Source organism: Garra rufa, chromosome 1 (assembly GCF_049309525.1).
Source record: "Garra rufa chromosome 1, GarRuf1.0, whole genome shotgun sequence".
In the NCBI taxonomy this organism is placed as follows: Eukaryota; Metazoa; Chordata; class Actinopteri; order Cypriniformes; family Cyprinidae; genus Garra; species Garra rufa.
The window spans coordinates 18,355,984-18,374,416 of NC_133361.1; the positions used below are offsets into that span (position 1 = coordinate 18,355,984).

General features: G+C 35.7%; 1 pseudogene; it reads right to left on the reverse strand.

Moving 5' to 3' along the window:
- Positions 1-18,433, reverse strand: part of LOC141294015 (RNA binding protein fox-1 homolog 3-like) — a 67,215-nt pseudogene that overhangs the window by 12,178 nt on the left and 36,604 nt on the right.

Below are 18,433 nucleotides of genomic sequence, written 5' to 3' on the forward strand. Positions count from 1 at the left end.
TTTTTACCCATTTTATTCTTATTTTCATCTATTTTATTGTCTACCAAATGTACTTTTCCCCACTACTTTATGCTCTTATTTTTAATAGTTTTATTTGCTGCTAACATTTTTCAGTTTCTTCTTATTTTTACCCATTTTATTGGCTAGTAAATGTAATTTATTTGATAATTTTTAATCATTTATTTTATCGTAACCTTTTCCAAGTTTCTTCCTATTTTTACTCATTTTATTGCTACCAAATACAACTTTTTAGTTTTTCCTATTTTTCCCATTTTATTGGCAAGCAAATGTAATTTATTTCATCATTCAGTTTAACTGGCCAAATATAACTTTTTTGTTTACATATTTTTTTCCTTTTTTACCCATTATACTGCCACCAAATGTAACTTTTTCCACATGCTATTCTTCTTTTTGACAATTTTACTGGTTGGCAAATGTATTGTATTAATCATTATCTTATGTTTACTCATTTTATTGGCTAAAAAAATATTTTATTCAACTTTTTTCATATTTTTAACTATTTTTTGCCCACCAAATGCATTTCACCATTTCCCCTCTAATTTTACCAATTTTATTGACCACCAGAAGTGTCTTTCCTTTTTTTATTTCTTATTGGCCACTGAATATATTTCGTTCAACATTTTTTATTTTTTATTTTAAGTTTTTCCTCCCTTATTTTTGTATTTTTCACAATTTTTCCTTTTTTTTGTTTTTACAATTTTTTGGCCACCAAATTTCATTGATTAAACTTTTTTACACCAATTTTACTGGCCACCAAATGTATCCCCCCCCCCCACTTTTCTTTTTTGTTACCCATTTAATTGGCCACTAAAAGTATTTTTTTCCTTTCTCTGTTGTCAGTTTATTAAACTGGAGTGCAATTTGTTGTCTTTGAATGCTCTCCTCAGTATTTTACAAACATACTGCTGTTTAAACTAAAGTTTCCTATTTCTATTTTTTTTAACTGTTAAATAAAATGCCAGGTACATTGCACTAGCAACACCAGGGTCACAGGTTCAATTCCCAGTGAATGCAAGAACTGATAAAACCTTGAATGCAATGCAGTTGGCTTTGAATAAGCACATCTGCCAAATGCATGAATGTTTTGGAATTACAAAATCGTGATTTTGTGTGTGTGTGTGCGTACTGAAGTTGGAGGACATGGAGATGGCTTTGCTCCTTTGCCAAACTCTGAGTTTGTGGTGACTGAAGGGAATCTAGAATTGGGTTGTCAGGTTTCCTGGCACAAGCGAGGCATCACTTAATCGACGCCTGAGATCCTGGACTGGAATTACACTCTGCTTTCATCCCACAAGAAACAAAGTTACTCACGTAGATCTCAGCACCGTAGAATCCATCCTGATACACCACCCTGTGATCGACAGACACAACGACTGCATTATAACGGCACCAATCACAGATATGCACATGAAAACTGCTGTGTCAGGAATAAAGTCATGCGACTGTGTGAAATATGTTGATTTTGGTGCAGAGAGCTGCATCTGGAAACCACTACAATGAGGCGGGACAACATCAAATCCAAATACAGCTGTCAATTGATCATTTTAATTGCATTAATTATGTAGCAATTCATTCAATTATTATTGCACAGATCAATATTTGCTCAAAAAGCCTGAAATGCAGATGAGTGTGGGGTTGGAGCAGGTGTGACTCACGCGCCGTACGCCGGGATTGGTGGAGGAGGAGGAGCCGTACGGAAGGTGTTGTAAACGGCACGGCCTCTGCCCCGCAGATGAGAGCCTCTGTACGCCACCGTCGCTCCTGCCGCGGGATATGGGAAACCTGTAACTGCAAACACACACACACACCGCCGACATTAGCAACTCCTGTTCGATGGCGTTTATGAGACACGACATGACTCTATAACACAACAAGACAATCTGAGTGCTATTTGCATATGCAAAACTCATTGTCATGTTGCTAGGGTAGTTTGTGCGGTTGCTAGGTGGTTTCTTCCTTCTTACACCCTCAGGTCTGTGTGATCTGGGCCCGTATTCACAAAACATCTTAAGGCTAAAAGTAGCTCATAAGTTGCCGATTTAGGAGAAAATCTTAAAAATAATGGGCGTGTCGGTCCTAAATTTAGGACTCATAAGTTTTTGCTCTAAGAGTGTTTCACAAAGCGTTTAGCGCTAAAACTAGCTCCTAAATCTGTGCAACGTAAAGACTGATTTATACGTGTCCGCAAGTTCGCTTGGGTTTGTAAAATCACCCATTTCGCGTGGCTGTGTGCACGGCTTCTCGAGTGAACTGTTCGCGTGTAACCCCATTTCCCACGAAAAATGTTAAAGCTGTTTTGGCTGAACAGGTACGCCTGTACAAACATCTCTATAATCCATCAATGACCATATAAATAGTCAGATGGCAAAAAACTCATCGTGACCTGTATTGGAACGGACGAAAACTTTTGCAAAAAAGTTTGTGAGACTGTACATTTTGTGTTGGTTTTACTGTTGAAGACTGCTGTAATAAAAATATTTCTCATAATTGCTTCTGTTAGTGTTTCACATTACTTATTTTCATAGGCATAATGCACGGGTGGGATGAGTGGGACACTTTTTGCAAAGCTATTGTCCCACCACTTTTTTGAACATCTCGCAGCACGGACGTACCTAATGCTGATGAAACATTCCTTTCTGTTAAATAAGGTGCTGACGCTGGAATCTGTATTTTTTTCTGAAATCATGCTTAATGTTCATTGCGCAACTTTCTCAATGCGGCTCGTGCTCAGTGTTCACACGCGCGCGCTTCAATCCCTCACTTAAAAATCAAAACAAAATACACACATGTGTCTCTGATATAGGATCACTGATGAACATATTTAATTTTATTAAGGGATGAAAAAGCTATGTGACAGCGGATTAGAATCGAAACCCTCTGACTCATCTAATGAACATTCTACCACTAGACTATTGGATATTACTAATAATGCTTGCATATCTATGCATTTATTCACGGCAACATTTATCTCAAGGTTAATAACATATTATTAAAGTACATGTAAGAATAAAATTATCATGTTAAAAACTAGTTTAATGTCAGTCAATACATTATGTACACATGATCAGAGTCTGTAACCACAAAACATTTCATCTTACCACTAAAAGTTCTCCTAAATGCTAGTAAAAGTTTTTAGCTAAGAGTTTTCTCTTAAAACCTATTCACAAAGCTGCTGAGACAAACTTTTACTAAGGAATAGAGAGAAGTCTTAAGCTAAAAGTAAGGGCGGGGTTGACCTCGTTACTATGGATGATGTTGACATGCTTATTAACTATGCACACAATGATTGGCTGACAGGGGAGGGGTCTCTGTCAGAGATTTATTCATAGAAGTAACGTGCACTATTATATCATATTTAAATAAAGGTTTTAAAATAAAAATGTTGCCATTTTCAAATAAAGATTTTAAAATGCAGGCTAAGTGTCACTAATTAAACGTGTATCTCCTGCCACATGTGCGCTCCTCGTATACAGTTAGCGGCTATGCATATAAACAGCCTTTTAATTAACAGGGTAGAATAATCATAGGTGATAGTAAGGCATGTAAACGTAAAAGAAAACCAAACTGGACACAAGAACAACTCTTACTTCTTGCCCAATTTGCTCATGAATACAAAGTTGGGATAACCTCAAAAACTAAAAGAGATGTGTGGGAAAATATATGTGTGCAAATAAATGCAGCTTTCCCACTTTTGTCCAGAAGCAAAGATGACTGTGAAAAGCGCTGGTACTCTTTGCAAAGTCAGGCAAATTAAGGCAGAGATTGCAGAATTTAAGTGACAAACAACTGCTACAGCTAAACGGACATTACTTTCAAGTTGCCGATAATGTTTTCATGTAACCTTATGCTATTGCAGATTGAAATCCTTAGCCTCATTAAAACATTTATTGCATTCATAAGAAGCTGCGATTCGAGGATTGTCAAAACATTGATCTGTGGAGTTTTTTCTATTTGTTGCAAATCTACAGCAGTCCTTCGCGATTAAGACCACATCTTCTGAAAAGCTCATTATCATCCAATGCTTCTAAAATGTTTCTGTTCCGAGGCAGACAGCCGGCAACAGCCATTATAGGATAGTTTTAGGACTTGATCTTAATGACTTAGGAGTCCTCTCCACTACTCCTAACATTTCGCAGATTTAGGAGCTAGTTTTAGTGCTAAAACGCTTTGTGAAATACTCTTAGAGCAAAAATTAGGAGTCCTAAATTTAGGATTGTTTTAAGCATTACTTTTAAGATTTTCTCCTAAATCGCTAAGTTATGAGATAGGCTACTTTTATCCTTAAGATCTTTTAGGAACAGGGGCCCAGAATTTGGTGATGTGTGCGCGCAGGCAGCCCAGGCTTGCGGTGCAGAAGAACGCGTCGAGTATAAATCAGCCTAAATAAGGCTTAAATCACAAGATCAAATCCTTACCTTCCTAATACTGCTGTTGGTGGCGATCTGCCTCGGAACTTAAACGTTTTAGAAACACTCTGCATGTATATGCACGCATATTCCTACACAACTTTTTTTTTAGTCTTGGAGGTTATTTCCATTTGATTATATCCTACGTTGGGCAAGAAGTAACAGCTGTTCTTGCGTCCAGTTTGGTTTTGTTTTACGTTTGCGTATCTCGCCATCAGCCATGATTATTCTATCATGAATAGAAAACAAGGCTTTTATGTCGGCGCCGATAGCCTAGCGGTTAGTGCGTCAATATATAGCGTAACTCTGCTCAAAGCGCCCTGAGTTCGATCCCCGTTTCGAAATATTTTGCTGCTCCCACCCCCTTCTCTTCACCCAATGATTTTGTGTTAGTTCTCTGCTATTCTGTGTCATTAAAAGCATAAAAAGCTCTTTAAAAAAGTCTGTTTACACGCATATCAGCTAATTGTTTTTTATAAGAAGCACACAGGTTTTGACAGGCTGTCAAACATTTGAACACTTATTTATTAAGTGACACTTGCCCTGTATTTTAAATTCTTTTTGAATGTGGCAACATTTTTACTACCTTTTTAAAACTTTATTTGAATATGGCAACATTTACAACAATATTTCTATGAATAAATGTCTGACAGAGACTCCTCCCCTATCAGCCAATCACTGTATGCATGTTAGTGAGCATGCTGACATCATCCATAGTAACGAGGTCAACCCCGCCCTTACTCTTAGCTTAAGACTTCTCTCTACTGCTTAGTAAAAGTTTGTCTCAGCAGCTTTGTTAATAGGTTTTAAGAGAAAACTCTTAGCTAAAAACTTTTACTGCTATTTAGGAGAACTCTTAGTGGTAAGATAAAATGTTTTGTGAATACGGGCCACATTTTATCTTAGCACTAAGAGTTCTCCTAAATAGCAGTAAAAGTTTTTAGCTAAGAGTTTTCTCTTAAAACCTATTAAAAAAGCTGCTGCGACAAACATTTACTAAGCAGTAGAGAGAAGTCTTAAGCTAAGAGTAAGGGCGGGGTTGACCTCGTTACTATGGATGATGTCAGCCTGCTCACTAACCATGCATACAGTGATTGGCTGATAGGGGAGGGGTCTCTGTCAGACATTTATTCACAGAAATATTGTTGTAAATATTGCCATATTCAAATAAAGTTTTAAAAAGTTAGCAAAAATGTTGCCACCTTCAAATAAAGAATTTAAAATACAGGGCAAGTGTCACTTATTAAACAAGTGTTCAAATGATTGACATCCTTACCTGTGTGCTTCTTATAATAAACAATTAGCTGATATGCATGTAAACAGACTTTTTAAAGAGCTTTTTATGCTTTTAATGACACAGAATAACGGAGAACTAACACAAAATAATTGGGTGAAGAGAAGGGGAGAGCAGCAAAACTTTTCGAACCGGGAATCAAACTCGGGGCACTTTGAGCGGAGATACGCTATACACTGACGCACTAACCGCTAGGCTATCGGTTCCGACGTAAAAAGATTTTTCTATTCATGATAGAATAATCATGGCTGATAGCGGGATACACAAACGTAAAACCAAACCAAACTGGACGCAAGAACAGCTGTTACTTCTTGCCCAAAGTAGGATATAATCAAATGGAAATTTGGAGCTGGGATAACCTTCAAGACTAAAAAAAAAATTGTGTAGGAATTCTATGTGTGCATATGCAGAGTGTTTCTAAAACGTTTAAGTTCCGAGACGATCGCCAGCAACATCAATTTTAGGAAGATTAGAATTTGATCTTGTGATTTAAGCATGATTTAGTCCGATTTATACTCGACGCGTTCTTCTGCATGTGCTGCCTGCTCGCGCACATCACCAAATTCTGGCCCCTGTTCCTAAAAGATCTTAAGGATAAAAGTAGCCTCACAACTTAGTGATTTAGGAGAAAATCTTAAAAGTAATGCTTAAAACAATCCTAAATTTAGGACTCCTAATTTTTGCTCTAAGAGTATTTCACAAAGCGTTTTAGCACTAAAACTAGCTCCTAAATCTGCAAAATGTTAGGAGTAGTGGAGAGGACTCCTAAGTCACTAAGATCAAGTCCTAAAACTATCCTATAATGGCTGTTGCCGGCTGTCTGCCTCGGGACAGAAACATTTTAGAAGCATTGGATGATAATGAGCTTTTCAGAAGGTGCGGTCTTAATCGCAAAGGACTCAAATGGCAGCTTCCTATGAATGCAATAAATATTTTAATGAGGCTAAGGATTTTAATCTGCAAAAGCATAAAAAGGTTACATGAAAACATTATCGGCAACTTGAAAGTAATGTCCGTTTAGCTGTAGCAGTTGTTTGTCATCTCTGCCTTAATTTGCCTGACTTTGCGAAGAATACCAGCGCTTTTCACAGTCATATTTGCTTCTGGACAAAAGTGGGAAAGCTGCATTTATTTGCACACATATATTTTCCCACACATCTTTTTTAGTTTTTGAGGTTATCCCAACTTTGTTTTCACGAACAAGTTGTGTAAGAAGTAAGAGAACGTAAAATATTATTTTACGTTTACTTGCCTTACTATCACCTATGATTATTCTACCCTGTTAATTAAAAGGCTGTTTATATGCATACGAGGAGCGCATATGAGGCTGAAGAGACACGTTTAATTAGCCTGCACTTAGCCTGCATTTTAAAATCTTTATTTGAATATTGCAACATTTTTATTTTAAAACCTTTATTTAAATATGATATAATATTGCATGTTACAATATTTCTATGAATGAATGTCTGACAGAGACCCCTCCCCTATCAGCCAATCATTGTGTGCATAGTTAATGAGCATGTCCAAATCATCCATAGTAACGAGGTCAACCCCGCCCTTACTTTTAGCGTAAGACTTCTCTCTATTCCTTAGTAAAAGTTTGTCTCAGCAGCTTTGTGAATAGGTTTTAAGAGAAAACTCTTAGCTAAAAACTTTTACTAGCATTTAGGAGAACTTTTAGTGGTAAGATGAAATGTTTTGTGGTTACAGGCTCTGATCATGTGTACAAAATGTACTGATATTAAACTAGTTTTTAACATGATCATTTTATTCTTACATGTACTTTTATAATATGTTATTAGCCCCGAGATAAATGTTGCAGTGAATAAATCCATATATATGCAACAATTAGTAGTAGTATCCAATAGTCTAGTGGTAGAATGTTCGTTAGATGAGTCAGAGGATTTCAGATCTAATCCACCGTGACACAAATTTTTCATCCCTTAATAAAATTAAGTATGTTTATCAGTGATCCTATATCAGAGACACATTTGTGTTTATTTTGTTTTGATTTTTAACCGCAGTGAGTCATAAGCGAGGGAATGAAGTGCTCACATGTGAACACTGAGCACGAGCCGCATTGAGAAAGTAGCGTCGCTAATTAACATCGCAACGAACATTAAGCATGATTTCAGAAGAAAAAAAACTACAGATTCCAGCGTCAGCACCTTATTTAACAGAAAGGAATCTTTCATTAGCATTAGATACGTCCGTGCTGCGAGATGTTCAAAAAAGTGGTGGGACAATATCGAGCTTTGCAAAAAGTGTCCCACTCATCCCACCCGTGAATTACGCCTATGAAAATAAGTAATGTGAAACACTAACAAAAGCAATTATGAGAAAATATTTTTATTGCAGCAGGCTTCAACAGTAAAACCAACACAACAGTGTTAAAATGTACAGTTTCACAAACTTTTTTGCAAAAGTTTTCGTCCTTAACCAATAGTGGTTCTATGGTCACGCATTGATGGATTATAGAGATGTTTGTACAGGCGTACTTGTTCAGCCAAAAGAGCTTTAAAAATCACTGATTTAAAATCAGTCTTTACATTGCACAGATTTAGGAGCTAGTTTTAGCGCTAAACGATTTGTGAAACACTCTTAGAGCAAAAACTTATGAGTCCTAAATTTAGGACTGACACGCCCATTATTTTTAAGTTTTTCTCCTAAATCGGCAAGTTATGAGCTACTTTTAGCCTTAAGATGTTTTGTGAATACGGGCCCTGGTCTCTTTTTTGACCCATTTATTTTTTTTACCCATTCTGTTGGCTATGAAAAGCATTTTTAATCATTTCTTTCCTTTTTTTTTCCTGCAAATGTAACTTTTGTAGCCATACTTTTCTTATTTGTATATATTTTATTGACCAAGAAATTCAATTCTTTTTTTTTTTTTACCAACTAAAGTATTTCATACCATGTTTTTCTTTTTTTTAGCCCATTACATTAGCCAACAAAAAATAAAAATAAAAAAAAATAAATAACCATTACATTAGTTAATAAAGTGATTTTTCCCATTTTTTTATCAGTTTAGTTGGCCAACAAACGATTATTTTCTCCTTTTATTTATTTTTACTTTTTACTAATTTTATTGGCCAACTAAAGTATTTTATACTATGTTTTTCTTATTTTTACCCATTACATTAGCCAACAAAAGTTTTAGTTGTTTTTAACCATTACATTAGTTAATAAAGTCATTTCCCCCCCCCCCCCTTTTTTTTTTTTTCCAATTTTGTTGGCCAAAAAACAATTATTTTCTCCTTTTATTTATTCATTTTTACTTTTTTTCTAATTTTATTGGCCAACTAAAGTATTGTTTCACCATGTTATTCATATTTTTACCCATTATATTAGCCAACAAAAGCTATTGTTTTCCCTTTCTTTAATCAATTTTATTGGATGCCAATGAAATTGTTTTTCTTTTTTTTCTTTCTTTTTTTGTACCAATTTTATTGGCCAACTTAAGTATTTTTATACTATGTTTTTTATTAGTAATCTTACCCATTACTTTAGCCAACAAAATCAATTTTCCCCTTTTTTTTTACCGATTTTGTTGGCCAACAAACAATTATTTTCTTTTTTTTTTTGTTTCACCATTTTTACTGGCAACAAAAGTATTTTTTTCACCATGTTTTACTAATTTTTACCAATTATATTGCCCAACAAAAGTATTTTTATACCATATTATTCTTATTTTTTACCCTCTCTTCTTTTGACCAGCAAATGTAACTTTTTTAGCCATAATATTTCTTATTAACATCTATTTTATTGACCATTTTTCACCTTTTCCTCCTTTTTCCTCCATTTGTATCCATTTTTCAATTGTTGTTTAGAAAAAAGTATTTTCTAAACAATTTTACTTTTTATTGTTTGTAATTTGGCTAGCAGATGTATTTTGTTTAACATTTTTATTTTCTTAATTTTACTAATAAATTTTATTTTTATAAAATAGTATATAATAGTATATTTTTCTTATTTGTACCCAATTTATTAGCCAACAAATATAATTCAGTTCATTTTTTTTTTTATTGGCCAACATTTTACATCATATATTTTCTTATTTTTATCCAATATATTATCTAACAAAAGTATTTTTTTAATATATATATATATATATATATATATATATATATATATATATATATATTTTTTTTTTTTTTTTTTTAATTAAGTATTCCTTTTTAAAAACACTTTGACTAACAAAAGTACTTTTTTTTTTTTTTTTTTACCAAATATATGAGCCAACAAAAGTAATTTCTTCTTGTTTTATTTATTTGTTTATTTGAATGTTTTTGTACCAATGTTATTGTCCGACAAAATTGTTTTAATCATGTTTTTCTTATTTTTTACCCATTATATTAGCCAAGAAAAGTATTTTTTCCACTTTTTAATACCAATTTTATTTATTTAATTTTAATTTTTTTTTTTACCATTATATTAGTAGTATTTTTTCCCATCATTTTTACTATCAACAAAATAATTTTTTCAGCATGTTCAGTATTTTTTTTTAACTTTTTTAATTTACCAATTTTATTGGCCAACTAAAGTATTTTTATACCATGTTTTTACCCATTATATTAGCCATCAAAAGTTTTATACCATGTTTTTCTTATTTCTACCCATTATACTGGCCATTTATAGTTACCATTATTCCTTTTTTTTTTCATTTTACTGGCCACCAAATGTTTTCAGTTTGTACTTAGAAAAAATCTGCTTGACTAGCCATATATTGGTAAGTTTACCATGATGACATTAAGATGGTTTAATTCTTATCAATGAATCACACAATGGAAGAACAAAACTGAAATTTTCACACCATGTCTAACAAGAATGTAACAATTACTATCTAATTTTATGAGCTATTTTCTATAACAAGGTAAGAATCACTCATTGAAAAATATTGTCTGACTTAAAAAAAAAAAAGCCTCTTTCTGTTGACGCCGCTGCTGTACAGGCATCCGTGTCGTCTGATATATGTAAATGAAGCTGATAATGAGCAGGCGATAGGCTACACTGCCTCAATAAAAACACATTCATCAAACCAGCCGACATGCTGTGGCACAAAACACCAGAAAAAACACCCCAGAAAAGCAAAAACAGAGAAAGACATTAAAACACACGCAGTCAGTGACAGGACAGTTAGTCCGGTTTTGAAAGACTCGTAAGCAGCCGCTCAGCCGTTTGATGGCGTTTAATGCTTGTTATTAGGAGTTGGAGTAATCCACACGCGGGGGAATAGACGCAGATTAATCAAATCAACGGCAAGTGCTTCATTATCTCCTTAACGTGCCGAGAAACAATGAAAAAGCTCATCTACACTCATTAAGACACTTCAGACCGGATCAGACCGGACTCAAAGAGACTACGGTATATGAGGGCTTAAAGAAAGAGATCTGCAAAAAAAAAAAATCAACATTATGGCATCATTTACTCCATAAGGTGCTTTTTATTTGCTTTTAAGAGCTTAAGAGTGTGTTCTCATTGTGTATGCATGTCTCCTGAAATTTGATTGGGATAAGGGGAGACACTGCAGGCAAAAACGCTGTTTTTTTTATGCACCTATCAAGTTTAAGATTTTGGGCTTTTTGGTTTTTCATAGTGTTTTTTTAGACTAGTGGAGAGAAAACATCCAAAAACCACTGTTAAGTGTTTCTTTTACAGCTCTTTATCTATTTGTGTCAATAATATTTTAAAGGCTGTTTTCTCAAAAAGAGCACAGAGCCACAGATCTCCACTTCAGTAGCACTTACACACACCAAACATAACATTTTTGTTTCTGTCTATATCCTGAAGATTTTTACAGAGGGATTTGTTCATACATAATTAGCTTGATTTTATACAATATTTTATTCCCCCAAAATTGTAAAAAATGTCTGGTTTTTTTTCTGCATTATGAAATGACAAAATGAGACCCAAAATCCCCTCTGTAAAAACATTTGGCTCTAATATGTCAAAAAAAAAAAAAAAATTAACAAGAATTTTGAAACTGACTTCATCCAGTGTTTAGATTGTTGTACTAGAAAAGTAAGTAAATTAACGCATATTTAATTAAATAATGCCTCATTTGCATATTTAAACCTAACATTTTAGAGAACTTGTAATACAAAAAAATGTTTGAATTTTTTTATGTAATCAATTAACCGGTTAAGTAAGGTGATGACTATTAGTTATTTTTTTTACCCTATTCACCTGCAGTGTCTCACCTTAAAGGAGTGCGATATTCCAGTGTTAATTGTTTCAGTGTTTCACACCCAAATTCACTATAATTTTATAAATAATACTAGTTTTTGTCACGGAATGTAGTTTTAAAAGGTTTTTTTTAGAGAACATACAGTATTTGTTTAGTCTTCAATTATGCGGTTTGTTAATAAAAATTACAACAATTATATTAAAATGTGAACACTCACAAACGAGAGCCGAGAGTGGCCTTAACTTGGCCAGATCTTCTAGAATTTGTCTCTGATGTCTCTATAGTGATTAAACATTAGATGTAATTTGTTTTGGGTAAATCTAACAGCCAGTCTTTGGTCTCATTAAGCTATAATTTGTTCCAGAACAAATAGTTTTGGCTGAGGGTCTCATAACGTTATATTTTATAACTTTAATGCTGTATATGAGAGCTACTTGTGTGATATTTCACATTTACATCTATATGTGTACATACTTTTACATGTACGGTAAAAACACATGTAAAAGTCCTTTAAAGGAGAAGTTCACTTCTAGAACTAAAATTTACAGATAATTTACTCACCCTCTTGTACTCCAAGATTTTCACATCTTTCTTTCTTCAGTCGTAAAGAAATGGTGTTTTTTGAGGAAAACATTTGAGGATTTTTCTCCATATAGTGGACTTCTATGGTGCCCCCGAGTTTGAACTTCCAAAATGCAGTTTAGATGCAGCTTCAAATTGCTCTAAATGATCCAAGCCGAGGAAGAAGGGTCTTATCTAGTGAAACGATTGGTTATTTTCTAAAAAAAATTGACAATTTATATACTTTTTAATCTCAAATGCTCGTCTTGTCTAGCTCTGCTTGAACTCTGTGTATTTGGGTCAAGACAGTTAAGGTATGTCTAAAAAATCCCATCACATTTTCTCCAACTTCAAAATCGTCCTACATTGCTGCAGAAGCACCGACCCAATGTTTACAAAGAGAAACATTCAAAGATCAAACACACTTCACAAAAAAAGGTAAAACAGCGATTTTGAAGTTGGAGAAGAAACTGACATGAACCGGTATACAAAGAGTACCAGCAAAGCTAGACAAGATGGGATCGTTTAGAGCCCTTTGAAGCTGCATTTAAACTGCATTTTGGAAGTTCAAACTCATGGGCACCATAGAAGTCCATATAAAGCGTTTTCCTCAAAAAACAATTTCTTTAAAACTGAAGAAAGAAAGACATGAACATCTGGATGACAAGGGGGTGAGTAAATTATCTGCAAATGTTTGTTCTTCTCCTTTAATAAAAGCCAAGTTGTGCTTCATCTCTACAAGCGGTGCTGTTCTTCATTCGTCAAAGTCATCTGAAAAGATCTTCAGCGTCTACGTTTCCATCAGCAGTGCCAAACACACAGAGAGCGATCGCGGCAGCGGAGCGACTGATCCAGAGCGGATACTCTCTGAGCTCATTACCTCACACTCATCACTAGAGGCTCATGGGAAGGTTTGGGTTGCAAACAACAAAGAAGAATGAAGGATCTGGCGCCACAAAGGCTTCCATCAGAGCACATACACCTTACAATACCGCCAAACACACACATCTTAATAAAACACACCTGCATGTGACTTCACAACACACACGTAGACTGCAGATGCTGCTCTTGAGGGTAACAAACGCAGACAATGACCAAAAACTGGCAGTAATATATAAACAATATACTAGTATTAGCTTGAATAATTAGTATATAACAGTAAAATAATAAATTGTATTATAAGAAATTATAAAGTTGAGGTCAAAAGTTCACAGAATCTGCAAAATGTTATTTTAGCAAAATAAGAGGGATCATAAGAAATGCATGTTATTTTTTTTTTTATTTAGTACTAACCCGAGTAAGACATTTCACATTTTGAGATCCATCTTTTCACACTGAGGACAACTGAAAGACTCATATGCAACTATTACAGAAGGTTCAAACACTCACTGATGCTCCTGAAGGAAACACAATGCAATAAGAGCTGGGGTGCAAACTTTTGGAATTTGAAGATCAGGGTAAATTTGACTTATTTTGTCTTCTAGGAGACATGTAAGTATCTTCTGTAGCTTCTGAAGGGCAGTGCAAAATGAAAACAATATGATATTTATGCAAAATAAGAAAAATGTACACATCTTTCTGTCCAAAAGTTTACACCCCTGGCTCTTGATGCATCGTGTTTCCTTCTGAAGTATCAGTGAGTGTTTGAACCTTCTGTAATAGTTGCATATGAGTCCCTCAGTTGTCCTCAGTGTGAAAAGAGCATTACCGCGGGAAGTAGGGGTGCTGAGGGTGCTGCAGCACCCCCTGGCTCGGAGCTAAAGAAAAAATGGGGGTGCTGGGGGTGCGGTGCTAAAAATAAATAAATGTAAAATTTGTAACAAAAAAGGACAAAAACTATTTTTAGTAATTCAAATATTCATTCAAATTTCAAAGTCTTGGAACAGACTCGCTGCGCTCCCTCAGATCTGTAGCCTCCCATGTTCAACTGAACTAAATGTATTTTATTTCTATGAAAAAAAAAGCCACATTTACCGTCTCTAATTCAGCGAGTATGTCTTTGCACTTTTCAGAACACGTCACACTCAGTCAAGTCCATTGTATGAGGTATGCCTTAATAAATTAAACTCCTTATTTAAATTTATTTCATACATTTTTATTAAAAACAAATGACTTTCCGATGTGATATAGCCTAAGTGAAAAGGGAGACGATTTCGAAAATGATTTCACCAAAAGGCGGACGCGAACTCGGGTCTCCCGCGTCAAAAACAATATTTTACACGTATTATCAGTTACGCCACTGAAAACGTGCTGAGATTGCCGTCTTTTGTAATATTTGTAAATATGGCCTATTTGCATTGTGTAAAAGCATTACATAAAAGGTAGACTACAGAAAACTTTTTTTTTTCTCTAAGCCCCCCCTGCTCAAAATACGTTCCCGCGGCTATGGAAAAGAGGGATCTCAAAATTATATAGTCATTGTTAGAAAAGGTTCAAACACATAAAAATGCTGAAAAATCAAAGAATTTGTGGAAAAAAATAAAACGGGCAGTTTAATAGTTCAGGACAAACAAGGGACTCATGAACAGCTATCACTAAACAAAAATAGCTGTGGATCATTCATGCAACAACACAGTATTAAGAATCAAGTGTATGTAAACTTTTGAATGGGGTCATTTTTATAAATTCAACTATTATTTTCTCTTGTGGAATATAAGTAAACAAGTAAAGAGTAGATAGGATAACATAACTTCCTTTTTGGGTGATGGAAACACTTCCTGAGCATGTGAGCGGCTGCAGATTGCTGTCTGTGATGCTGAGCGCAGGCTGACAGCCAACTGCTGAACATATGCTGACGTTTAGTCCTGATAAAGCGCATCTCAGCAGCAGACGAGGGAACACACACCCCTGAGAGGAGCCGCAGTATTTAAAGGGTCGAGTGTAACGGCAGAGCTCCAAGACAGTCCCTGAGCTTCCTTCTGATGGAACGGTAGCCGCACGTCTAGATACAGACAGCAGTAAAGACAAAGAAACCCCTGCAAGTGTGTGTGTGTGTGTGTGTGTGGCTGCTCAATTACACTTCCAGCATCGCTCACTCAAGTGCTTTCATTCTGTTACATGAAAGCTAATATGTGGTACTCGCAAAATTCATCCATAGTAGAGATTCACTATCTGATAAGTGTGACTGGATCGCATCTTTTCTCACTATTTAGTTTGCTATATCTATAACCTTGTGTGTTGTGGTGAATTAGCTGTCAGTGTTGTGTGTTAACGTATGGCTCTGCTGAGCTCTAATGTCATTTCATTTTCCTTATGAGAGACTTTTACAGTCACCGAGACTCGAGGGCAAATCACAATGAACTGAAAACAGAGTGCGCGAAACGAACTAAAGCCAATTACTCTGCGCCGAATTCTTCATTTGTGCCACTGAAGAGTTTTAAAAGAAATGTGATCCGTGACTGCTAATCAAATGGAGCCCAGAGCTAACTAGCAGCGCTAATGATACGACCACCATCTGACTGCCATAAATTACAGCAGCGGTTATGCCGTGTTCAACAGCCTGTGCCTTTATTGGGAATGGAAACCAACGTGGCGTCGACTTTCGCTAATATCACGCTAGCGTGAGTCGTTTTATTGGTGCCGCTGGATTGGCGTTTGAGGAGTGCAAACGCAGCGTTCTCAGCTTCACGTCCATAAAGCGGGAAATCACTGACATCAGCACTGCGCCTCTGAGCGAGACATTTAACCCCGCATTGGGCCGGACGGGACCGAGCCCATAATACATCTGTAGTGAGCCCGCCTGAGTCAATAGCAGCACAAACATGACAAACATCACTACTGCTGATCACACTTCTGCACTAGTGTGTGTGTGTCATCCTGCAGCATTTGAATGATTCCTCAATCTACCTATTACCCTAGCAACACCCTAGCAACCAGGCAGAACACTTCAGCACTGGATTAGCAACACCTTGACAACGATTTATCTATCCATCATCCATTTATCTGTCTATCCATCTTTTATTCTAGCACCAGTCAGAACACATTAGGAACAGTCAGAACATCCTAGCAACCAGTCAGAACACTTTAGCAACACCCTGGCAACCAGTCAGACCACTTTAGCACCAGAAGAGCAACACATTGACAATCATCTATCTATCTTAGCAACAAGTCAGAACACCTTAGCAACCAGTCAGAGAACCCTAGCAACACCCTGGCAACCAGTCAGACCACTTTAGCACCAGAAGAGCAACACATTGACATCTATCTATCTATCTATCTATCTATCTATCTATCTATCTATCTATCTAAGCAACAAGTCAGAACACCTTAGCAACCAGTCAGAGAACCCTAGCAACACCCTGGCAACCAGTCAGAACACTTCAGCACCAGAAGAGCAACACATTGACATCTATCTATCTATCTATCTATCTATCTATCTATCTATGCAACAAGTCAGAACACCTTAGCAACCAGTCAGAGAACCCTAGCAACACCCTGGCAACCAGTCAGAACACTTCAGCACCAGAAGAGCAACACATTGACATCCATCCATCTATCCATCTATCCATCTATCTATCTATCTATCTATCTATCTATCTATCTATCTATCTATCTATCTATCTATCTAATTATTCTAGCAACAAGTCAGAACACCTTAGCAACCAGTCAGAGCACCCTAGCAACACTCTGGCAACCAGTCAGACCACTTTAGCACCAGAATAGCAACACCTTGACATCTATCTATCTATCTATCTATCTATCTATCTATCTATCTATCTATCTATCTATCTATCTATCTATCTATCTATCTATCTATCTATCTATCTATCTATCTATCTATCTATCTATCTACAAGTCAGAACACCTTAGCAACCAGTCAGAACACTTTAGCACAAGAAGAGCAACACCTTGACATCGGTTGCCAAGGTGTTGCTAGGGTGCTCTGACTGGTTGCTAAGGTGTTCTGACTTGTTGCTAGAATGATAGATAGTAACACTTTAGCAACAGAATAGCAATGCCATGACAACCATTTATCTTTCTATCAATCATCCATCTATCTATCTATCATCCTTACAACCATTAGCAACTGCATAGCAATATCATGACAACCATTTATCTACCTACAAACCATCCACCCAACATCCAACCACCCGTCTATCCATCTAGCATCCTAGCAGCCATTCTAAACACTTTAGCATCAGAACAGCAACAACTTGACAACCATTTATATATCTGTCATCCATCTATCATCCTAGCAACCAGTCAGAGTACCCTAGCAACGCACTGGCAACCGGTCAGAATACTTTAGAACCAGAATATGAATTACTTGACAACCATTTATCTATCTATTATCCATCTATCTGTCTATACATGTATTATTCTAGCATCCAGTCAGACCACCTTAGCAACACCCTGACAACCAATCAGAACACTTTAGCCTCAGAATAGCAACACCATGATAGCCATTTATCAATCTACCATCCATCTATCATCCTAGCAATCAGTCAGAGTACCCTAGCAACGCCCTGGCAACCAGTCAGAATACTTTAGCACCAGAATAGCTACACCTGGAAAACCATTTATCTATTTACCATCCATCTATCTTCCTAGCAACCTATTATCCATCTATCCGTCAATACATTTATTAGGGCTGCTCGATTTTGGCAAAAATCATAATCACGATTATTTTGGTCAATATTGTAATCACGATTATTTAAACGATTATGACAGGCTCCAAAACTTTACACAGTGATTAATTTAAAGATAGCAATACAGCGAGAAAAAGATACAAATAAAAAAACAGTGCTTTAAAAATACTGAATACTTTTATGCAAGTCTAAAGTAGTATACTTTAGAATACTACAGAAATTGAATTTGAATGTAAAATAAAACAATGTCTTCACTCTAATAGTTAAACATGCTTTGTTTCTTATTAAAACTAAAAACGTCCTTCATTTAAGAGCAGTGAGTGATGTTTCTTGTATAAAACGTATTTTTACGTTTTATTCATATTAGGCACAGAGA